The sequence below is a fragment of the Palaemon carinicauda genome, chromosome 6 (assembly GCF_036898095.1).
Source record: "Palaemon carinicauda isolate YSFRI2023 chromosome 6, ASM3689809v2, whole genome shotgun sequence".
Classification (NCBI taxonomy): Eukaryota; Metazoa; Arthropoda; class Malacostraca; order Decapoda; family Palaemonidae; genus Palaemon; species Palaemon carinicauda.
This window is the reverse complement of record NC_090730.1, coordinates 77,161,559-77,171,558: the sequence shown is the minus strand read 5'-3', so window position 1 is coordinate 77,171,558 and position 10,000 is coordinate 77,161,559.

Below are 10,000 nucleotides of genomic sequence, written 5' to 3'. Positions count from 1 at the left end.
ATAGTAACGACATTTCATTTTTTGTATATATTATGCTTATATCCTCACTCTCCCCTCGCACTAAAAAGAACCTGAAATAACATGTATGTTTTTCTCGCCGTTATCTGTTAGCCGATGCGTGTTGGTTTGAACAGGAAATTTCCTGTTGCATTGAGTTTTGGTATATAAAGGAGAGTGTTCTGTAATAAAGTTACTCAGTTGCTTTCATCCTGTCTTGGAGTCACAACATTCTCTCGGCTCGTCACATTGGTGGCCCCGGAAGTCGACTCGCTCCTCCCGCCTTCCAACCCCCCTAGCCCCTCCGTCGTTGGTACCATAGCGGACTCTACGGAAGTTGGCGCTGCGGCTGCCCCATTGAAATTTTCGTCATTCGCCAGTGGAGAGGCGTTTGCTTGGTTTAAGCGCGCAGAAGTCTAGTTTCGCATCAAGAGCGTGATTTACTCAACCACCAAAGCAGATTATGTTCTCGCGGCGATACCCAAGGACACCTTTGCGGAAATATCCGACTGGCTTTGTGAAGAAGGAGACACCCCAATAGCGTATGACGCGCTCAAAACCTACCTTCTGCAGCAGTACTCGCCGTCGCCAGCCGCCCGTATAGCAAAGCTTTCTCAGCTCTCTCAACAACCGTTGGGGGACCAAAGGGCTTTGCCTGCCCTCAGGGAAATGACCAGTATCGCTCGGCTGCAACCTGCCGCAGACGCCTCTCCTCGAGAGGTGAACCTATTTCGTGCCCTTTGGATACGCCGTTTACCCGAACCTGTACGCGCTGCCATACCCGATGTCGATTTTTTACCCATAAAGGACTTGATGACCAAAGCCGACGCCCTTATGGACAGCCACTTCAAGAACTCCATCAACGCCTCAACTCCTGACGAAGAGGACGCCTATTCAACATCAACCGAAGCTGATGTGAATGCCGTAGGACATACACGCCTACCCCGTGATGTGCCGAAGCAGCGACGACGCCACCCACCACCCACCACTCGCTCGCGCCTCAACCAATGACTTCTACAGCCACTTACTACCTCCCATCCGCTGCAGTTTTGCTACTACCACTACAGATTTGGGGCAACCGCGAAGAAATGTGCCAATGATTGTCAGTGGCCAAAAAACGTGTAAGTAGGCCATCGCTCCTGGCGGTGGCCTCCCGTGTTTCTAATCTTTTCTTTTTACATGATGCAGGAACTGGCGGGCGATTTTTGGTAAACACGGGTGCTTGTCATTCTCTTTTGCCAAGGGAACTCTTCAGGACACGGCGTAGTCTGTCTACGTCTGCCAACGTCTGCTTGGTAGCTGTCAATATATCTGCGATACCCACTTACGGTTACGAAAACCTCACATTATCGTTTGGAAACGGTAAATTTAATTGGAAGTTTCTTGTTGCTGACGTCACATTGCCAATCCTCGGTGCAGATTTTCTGTCTCATATCCACCTTCTGGTCGATGTCGCCAACTGACGATTGGTCAACGCAGACTCGTACTTGTCGACACCTCTTTAACCCGCCCCCTCCAACCTCCCTCTCCACATCAGCGCACCCACGGATGCCTACACCCACCTCCTCATGTCGTACCCGGAAGTTTTCCGACCAGAACTTCGCCAAACTCCCACGGCTCCTGCCAAGCACGGTATTTATCACCATATCATGACGATGAGATCCCAGTCTTCGCAAAATTCAGACGTCTGGCACCGGAACAATTGGCAGCCGCCAAACAGACGTTCGCCAAAATGGAAGGAATGGGCGTTTGCCAAAAGGCCTCCAGCCCATGGTCGTCACCCTTACATATCGTTCTGAAGAACGACGACTCCCTCCATCCGTGCGGGGATTACAGTCGCCGATGTGACCACCTACCTGCACAAAGTGAAGGTTTTCTCTACGTTCGACCTCCTGAAGGGGTATTATCAGGTGCCTATGAACCCAGAAGACATCCCCAAGACTGCCATCACCACTCCGTTTGGTACATACACCTTTAATTACTTCTGTTTTGGCCTTCGTAATGCTGGGGCCACGTTTCAACGTCTCATGGATGGCATCTTAGGGGACCTCCCCTTCTGTGAATGTTATGTGGACAACATACTTGTGTTCTCCTCCTCAAAAGAGGAACACCTCCATTACCTGCGCATTGTGCTCGACCGCCTACAACAAAACGGCCTTGTAGTCCGGTACGACAAGTGTACCTTTGACGCCAACGAAGTGTCGTTCTTAGGGCACCGCATCACTCCTAAAGGAGTCCATCCCCTCCCTTAGAATGTAGCAGTCATTTAGGACTTCCCCGTGCCCTCGACCGTCAAAGCTCTGCAGAAATTCTTGGACATGATCAACAATTATCATCGTTTTCTGCCAGCCATTGGCGCCACTCTTGCTCCCCTCTACGCCTCCCTCAAGGGCAAGCCAAAGGACCTGAAGTGGGGTACCCTTCAAGAGGCGGCCTTCTGCAATGCAAAGAAGGCCCTATCAACCGCTGCGGCTCTCACTTTTCCTATCCCACACGCCCCTCTCCTTCTCTCCACCAATGCCAGCGACGTCGCTATTGGTACAGTACTCGAGCAGGTGGTCAACGGCTCACCCCGCCCATTGGCCTTCTTCAGCAGAAAACTATCCAAGGCAGAATCGGGTTATTCTACCTACGATTGCGAATTGCTGGCGGTGCACTTGGCTGTCCATCACTTTCGCCATTTCTTAGAAGGTACGCCCTTCGTCATTCGCACAGACCACATGCCACTGGTGCACGCATTCACTCGACAGTCTGACGCCTGGTCCGCCCGTCAATGCCAACATCTCTCCGCTGTGGTTAAATAAAATTGGACCCTTCAATACATCCCTGGGGAAATTAATCCCGTTGTCGAAGCCCTGTCAAGAAACACGTTGGCTGTCGTTCAACTGTGATTGGATTACAACGCCTTGGCTGAAGTCGAACGACAGGATCCAGAGTATCAAGCATGTAGGACATCCTGCACGTCCCTCCGTTGAGAAGACTTCCCCTTCGAAGACTCCCACACCACCTTCTCTGTGATGTCAGTACTGGTACATCGCAACCTTGGATTCCTGCTCCTATGCGCCGGCAGGTGTTTGATTTCATTCACGGCCTCCACATCCCTAGTGCCGTTTTACTGCACATCTGCCAAAGACGAATTCCATTTGTCATGGCATTTCTAAGGATGTTAAGGATTGGGTCCGTGCCTGTACTTCTTGCCAAACTTCCAAAGTACATCGACACACGGATTCAGGAGTAGGCACCTTTCCTCAACCTCAGCATTGTATCGCACACATTCAAGTCGACGTTGTAGGCCCCCTACCAGCATCACAAGGACCTCATTTCCGGTTTACCGTCATTGACCGCTCCCCTCGTTGGCCTGAAGCCATTCCCATGGAAACTACAACGTCCGCCTTATGTACACCTGCCTTACTTTCAGGATGGATGTCAAGATTTGGTATCCCTGAGCATATTACTTCTGATAGGGGTACCACTTTTACCTCTCAATTGTGGATATCTTTAGCGAATCTCCTGGGCATCACCCTACATCACACAACGGCCCGCAACCCCGCTGCAAATGGAAAGGTTGAACGTTTTCATCGCAACCTCAAAGCAGCTTTGATGTCCCGCTGCAAGGATTCCAACTGGTTTACTCAGCTTCCCTGGGTCCTCCTGGGACTAAGGACCACTCCTAAAGACGCCCTCGATGTCTCGGCAGCTGAAATGGTGTATGGTGACCCGTTGGTCGTCCCTGCCAATTTTTTTCCTCCTGCAAGGTCCGACGGCGATCTCCAACGCATACTTCACGTCGTGGGAAAATTTACTCGATACCCCCAGACTTACAAGCCCCAGTGAAGCATCACATATAGACAGACTTGCACTCTGCAATGCACGTCTTCCTGTGCAACGACACCAGCAAGCCACCGCTATCGCCCCCTTACACGGGCCCTTTTCTTGTGATCCGATGCAGTCCGAAAGCATTCCTACTAAACATTCGTGGCAAAGAAGACTGGGTCTCCATCGACTGTCTAAATCCTGCTTGTTTCCTGCCAGATGACCGGCCTACAGTTCGCCTCCCTAGATCAGGGCACCTTATTCAACATGTACAGTATGTTAATTTTAGGGAGGGAGCCATGTACCAACCGTATGTCACACGATCGTACATAGTAACGACATTTCATTTTGTGTATATATTATGCTTGTATATTTGCTCTCACCTCGCACTAAAAAGAATCCGAAATAACATGTATATTTTTCTCACTGTTATCTGTTAACCAATGCGTGTTGGTTTGTATATAAAGGAGAGTGTTCTGTAATAAAGTTACTCAGTTGCTTTCATCCCGTCTTAGAGTCACAACCTTCTCTTGGCTTGTCACAAAAGGAAGGTATTCCCCAATTAGGGTAATAATATTGGTTTGGAGATAGACATTTAACAAAACAATTCTGAACGCAATTTAATGTTGAGCAATAAAGCATATTATATAAAAAAAAAAAAAATAATAATAATAATAATAATAATAATAACTATTATTATTATTATTATCATTAGCTAAGTTACAACCCAGTTGGAAAAGAAGGATGCTCTAAGCCCAAGGGCTACAACAAAGAAAAATAGCCCAGTGAGGAACGGAAGCAATTAATATACTATATGAGAATTAATGATAATTAAGATGAGGTATCTTAAGAGCAGTAACAGCATTAAAACAGAGCTTTCAAATATAAACTATAAAAAGCGATTATATCAGCCTGTTCAACATAAAAATATTTGCTGAAAGTTTGAGCTTAGAAGTTCTACCGATTCAACTACCCGATCAGGAAAATCATTCAGCAACTTGGCCACAGCTGGAATAAAACGTTCTAGAATACTGTGTAGTATTAATCCTTATGTTGAAGAAGGCATGACAATTAGAATTAACTGCACGCCTACTATTACGAACAGGATGGTACTGTCCGGGAAGATCTGAACGTAAAGGATAGTCAAAATTATGAATTAATTGAACGACAGTGCAAGAGATTAATATTTAGATCTAGAATTAAGAATTAGATAAATCATAAGTTCCAGTCCAGCAAATTAAGGTGAGAACCAGCATCTAAATACCAGACATGAAAACAATACTCGAAAGAAGGTAAAATGAAAGTATTAAAACAATTCTTCAGAATAAATTGGTAACCAAAAATCTTTAAAAAGTTTCTCTATATGGGTCTTTTTTTGTGCAAATGAAGAAGAAACAGATCTAACGTGTTCCTCAAAAGTAAATTTGTTGTCGAGAATCACACCTAAAATTCTAAACGAGTTATACAGACCTAAAATACTTTATCAATGTTGAGATTCGGATGTTTACAAGCCACTGTTCTCGACATACTTACAATCATATTTTAAGTTTTTTAGGATTCAGTTTCATGTCCCATAACTTGCACCATACACTAATTTTAGCTAGATCTCTATTAAGAGACTCAGCAGCCCCAGATCTCCATTCAGGAGATGGAACTGATGCGAAGAGAGTAGCATCATCTGCACATGCAACAAGCTTTTTATGTACGCTAAACCATATGTCAGGTGTATATAGTTTGAAAAGTAATAAGGCAACAAAACTATGATGCTGTCAACAACAACTCTTTGCGGTCTATTATCTAAAAATTCAACAATGATACTAAGAAAACACTCTCCCCTCTCAACTGTTTGAGTTTGAAAACAAGGGACTCATGATTAACACAGTCAAAGACAGCACTAAAATCAAGGCCAAGCATACGAGCTTTCTGCCCACAATCAAGGGATATCTGTGCATAATTAGATATTGTAAGAAGGGCATCACATGCTCCAAGATCTTTACGAAAGCAAATTTGCAAATTAGGGGACAGATGATTACCTTCAGCAAACCTATCTATACGTTTTGCCAAAAGAGGCTCAAAAACTTTAAATAATATGAGAGTTATGGAAATTGAGCAGTAATCAAATGGATATGAGGTACTACAAACACATTTACATAATGAAGTAACAATACCAATTCTCCAGCAAATGCTTAAAGAACTTCTTTTTGCTAAATTGTGGAGAATAACAGATAACTTTGGAGCTAAGAAATCTGCAGTCTTTATAAAAAAGGAAAAATACCATTTGGGCCTACACCTCCATAAGCATCATGGTCCATCAAGAGAGCTTTAGTATCACGAGATCGAAGATGTTAAACTAGTTAGTTTAGCCTCAGGAAAACAGGAATGAGGAAGATGAAGTTTTTTATTACTGTGAAACACATCAGCCAAAAGGGTTGTCTTTTCCTTTGGACAGTGAGTGACTGAGCCATCTGGTTTAAGTAAAGGAGGAACTGTTCCATCTATACCAAAGAGTGCATATTTAAGGGTAGCCCACCATTTACGTCCCTGGGCTGTACAGTTGGCTCCATTAATTCCGGTACAATTCAGGAATGTAAGGAGACGTAGCCTGACAGCTGCTGTACCTTGTAGCTGGTAACACTGTATTTTGCAAAAGAGATACTGTTGAACAAAGTCCTCGACCTAGTAGAAACCTGATCAAAAGCCTTTTTAATTGAATTTACCATGTTATGTATAGCAAAATATTGGTATTTGCTTAACAGTTCTTCGTAAAATCAAAGAAAATGCTTTTTATTGTGTGTTTACAACCTGAGTTACTTTGCGTTTTACAGAAGCGTTTTCAACAGTTTATCTTTTGCTAAATACAACATTACCTACTACAATGTATAGCTGTAAGACATTCCCTTAGCTTCCCGTGAAGTATACCGGAAAAAATGTAGCCAACTGTACAAGAAATGTTTTCTTTTATGGTTAGATTGTATTCCTTTTCAGTTGAAGCATAAAATCTGTGAACGAAAGATATAAGCTGAGTATAGTTATTCCAAGTCAAATCTGATCTGTTACACTTCCAATGATGATAGGCCTCCTGCTTGTCCAAATAAGCACGTCTAAAATTATCAATCAACCATTCATTGTCTTTCACACGAGAAGCTATATGCCTATCAATCAAGTTGATTAGAATCTCAAATAAAAGAACAGAGTAAATAAAATGCTGCACAGTAACAAGAATGCCGTTGCCGCGTTCACTCTTAGTGATGAATAGGCCGAATGTTAATAGCTGAAGCTAGAAGAATGGCTAAAAGATTGATTGATTTCCTAAATTTTGGAGTCACTTATGTTTTAAACTATCATGCAATTCTGAGCAATAAACGGGTAGTATAAGGAAATTCAGTTGTTGTTAACTCATTAATGGGTATAAAACAATTTTGTTAATAATATTGTATTGGATATAAACATCTAACAACATAAATATCAACACGAGGAAATGTTGAACGGTATAAGGTAGTAAAATGCAGAGTAAATATAGTTTCCAACTAGCAATAATCGCCAGTGGCAGTGATCCTAGAAAGACACTTTCCCTTGTGTCAACAATCCACACACGACAGACAGTGTATGTGCAAATAAAGATATGATCATTACTTGCCCTTTCCTAATAAGAAAAATCAAGCATTCCTGATATAAAGTTTTCGGGATTGAATATCGTAATACCTAATTAAGTAAGGCAAATTTACTCACACTGCGCACATACTAGGTTTTTCTTTCATCAATGGGACAAACCATCCCCTGCGAGGCGCATAAAAAAAAAAAAATCAATGGAAATCTTCAGTAATATTGTAGTGACTATTTGGGTATAGAAATCACTAAAGCATAACCATTTCTATCCCAGTCAGCCGTGAAAGAAAACATACATGGTTATTTTTTTTCACAGTTTTAACATTGCATGCTATTTCTGAGGAATACCCAGGGAGCCCATAAATCTTTCCTTATGGTACAGCATATTTCGAGATCACCTGCATTACGAAGTCGTAAAGATGAAAACGCATACATCTGCAAAATCATGCATACATATTAAGCGGCCTGCTATTCCGACGAGTCGCACACGCGAGAGAGCATTATGCTAATACAGCAAGATAAAGCCCTAATGGAACGTCGGAATTAGGCTCCGTAATGCTATTATAGGTCTTTCGTAGAACTCCAAAGACCCATAATATTGCAAGGAATATGCATTGATGAAGTCATCCTTATTATATATAGCTGTGACCCCTTCCCTATTTTCAAGATTTAGATCCAAAATTTCCCTGATCTAATATTTTACAGTTCTTTGGCTACTGCTTTTCTCTTACGAATTTCTATGCCTTAAATGATATGCATTTATTTATTTTTTTTTTTCATTTTCACTTTTTTACGTTTTAGCCTACATATGCCTTTGCTGTACCCTTCCAGAACACATGATGAAACCTCAAGATTTATTAAAAATCTCAGTAATGTGATAACTTGCCATATTTTTCGTCATCTGCCCTTTAAGAACCAAATATTACACAAGTTTTCCTCTCAAGTCCCTTTATCTTAGCTATTACCAATGAACACCATGAGAAATATGATAATATTCCAAATGGCTAATAGTCTTCGTATAGGAGTTAAATAAGATCTCGAAATTTTATCTTCAATTATCTAATACATAGGTGTATTAGAGAGAGAGAGAGAGAGAGAGAGAGAGAGAGAGAGAGAGAGAGAGAGAGAGAGAGAGAGAGAGAGAGAGAGAGAGAGAGAGAGAGAGTGTGTTTTTGCGCTCGAACAACAAATCATCTTGAATCTAAGCTGAACTTCACGACACAGTATCCCAAAAAGCTTAAACTACGTTTTTCAAGACATTGAACAGGATCCATACAGTTGATGAAAATAGCAGTTTATACATCATCTGATAACCATAAGTAAACCACCACGACAATTCAAGTACGACAATACGTAATGCAGAAATCTCTTATTCATCGAATTGGTCTAGACATTTTCCATTGTGGTCCATGAAACGTTTTGTTTCAGGGAGGCAAGTTATACTGAACCAACATAATGGAAATATTCTGGAAAGGTAGTAGATTAAATGAATGAAGCCAGATGATACACATGATGGAAAAGAGCCCTACATGAAAAAAGAAAAAAAAAAGAAAAGAAAAAAAAGTGTCTTGGTCAAAGTTCTGAAACACGTCATTACACCTATGGTTTCGAGAAAGCAAACGATATGAACAACCAGAGATCTCCATTATGTAAACAACTTCAGTAGTTGAGGCACTTTGTTTGGAATTGCCGAGCTCTGCCGTACTTCCTATCATCTAGATTTAGTCAGCGACTTATTTCGAGTCTTTTGAGCGTTCTTGGAATTTCTTTTTATTTTTTGAGCCATGGGATTTCTGTTGGAAACTGATGACTTGTAGGACCAAGCTCCTTATAATCTCCCAACGAAAGTAGGCGTCCTGTTCGTCTGACTTATTAGTTATCTATAAATATTCTAGAAATGGACTTATTACAGAAATGTACATATATTGCATTAATGTTTCAAGATTGCTTAAAATGTTCTCCTAGATACAAAACTAAGTCATATTGGTAATTGGTTAATAAAAAGATATTCAACTGTGAGGTAGAAATCTGTTACAACGTTATGAGATTTTGCATTGATTTTCATCATCATGTTTTCGAGATTTAGATCATTATAATTAAATCACTAAGCAGGTAACACCACAAGTACAATGGACTTATACTTAAGTTCTAACTTCCTTAGGATTGATTGGTATTTTCTTTGTATTTCTTAAAAAGAGTACTAAGTACAATAACAACAACATCAACAAATAATAATTATATTTTGGTTATCATTATTGTCATTATTATTCTTATCATTCATATTAATTAATCGAAGAGTGATCAATGTAGTCATTCCATCCTTATTTTCTTTTAATTCATAAATAATCTAGTTGTCAATAAGATTATACCAGGCATAAGAAAATTGGCTAGAGATTCTTATTTCCTCATAAGAATATACTGGCCATGTTGAACAGAGGTACTGGTAGCCGTCAGCCCTAAATCCCCCACAGGCAATAGACTAGCGTAAGACATGCCTGGAATTTCAAGTACATCAGAACATGCATATCTCATAAAGACTTGCATGTTTGAGCCACACCGCTTTGCGACAATCGCCCGGAAATCA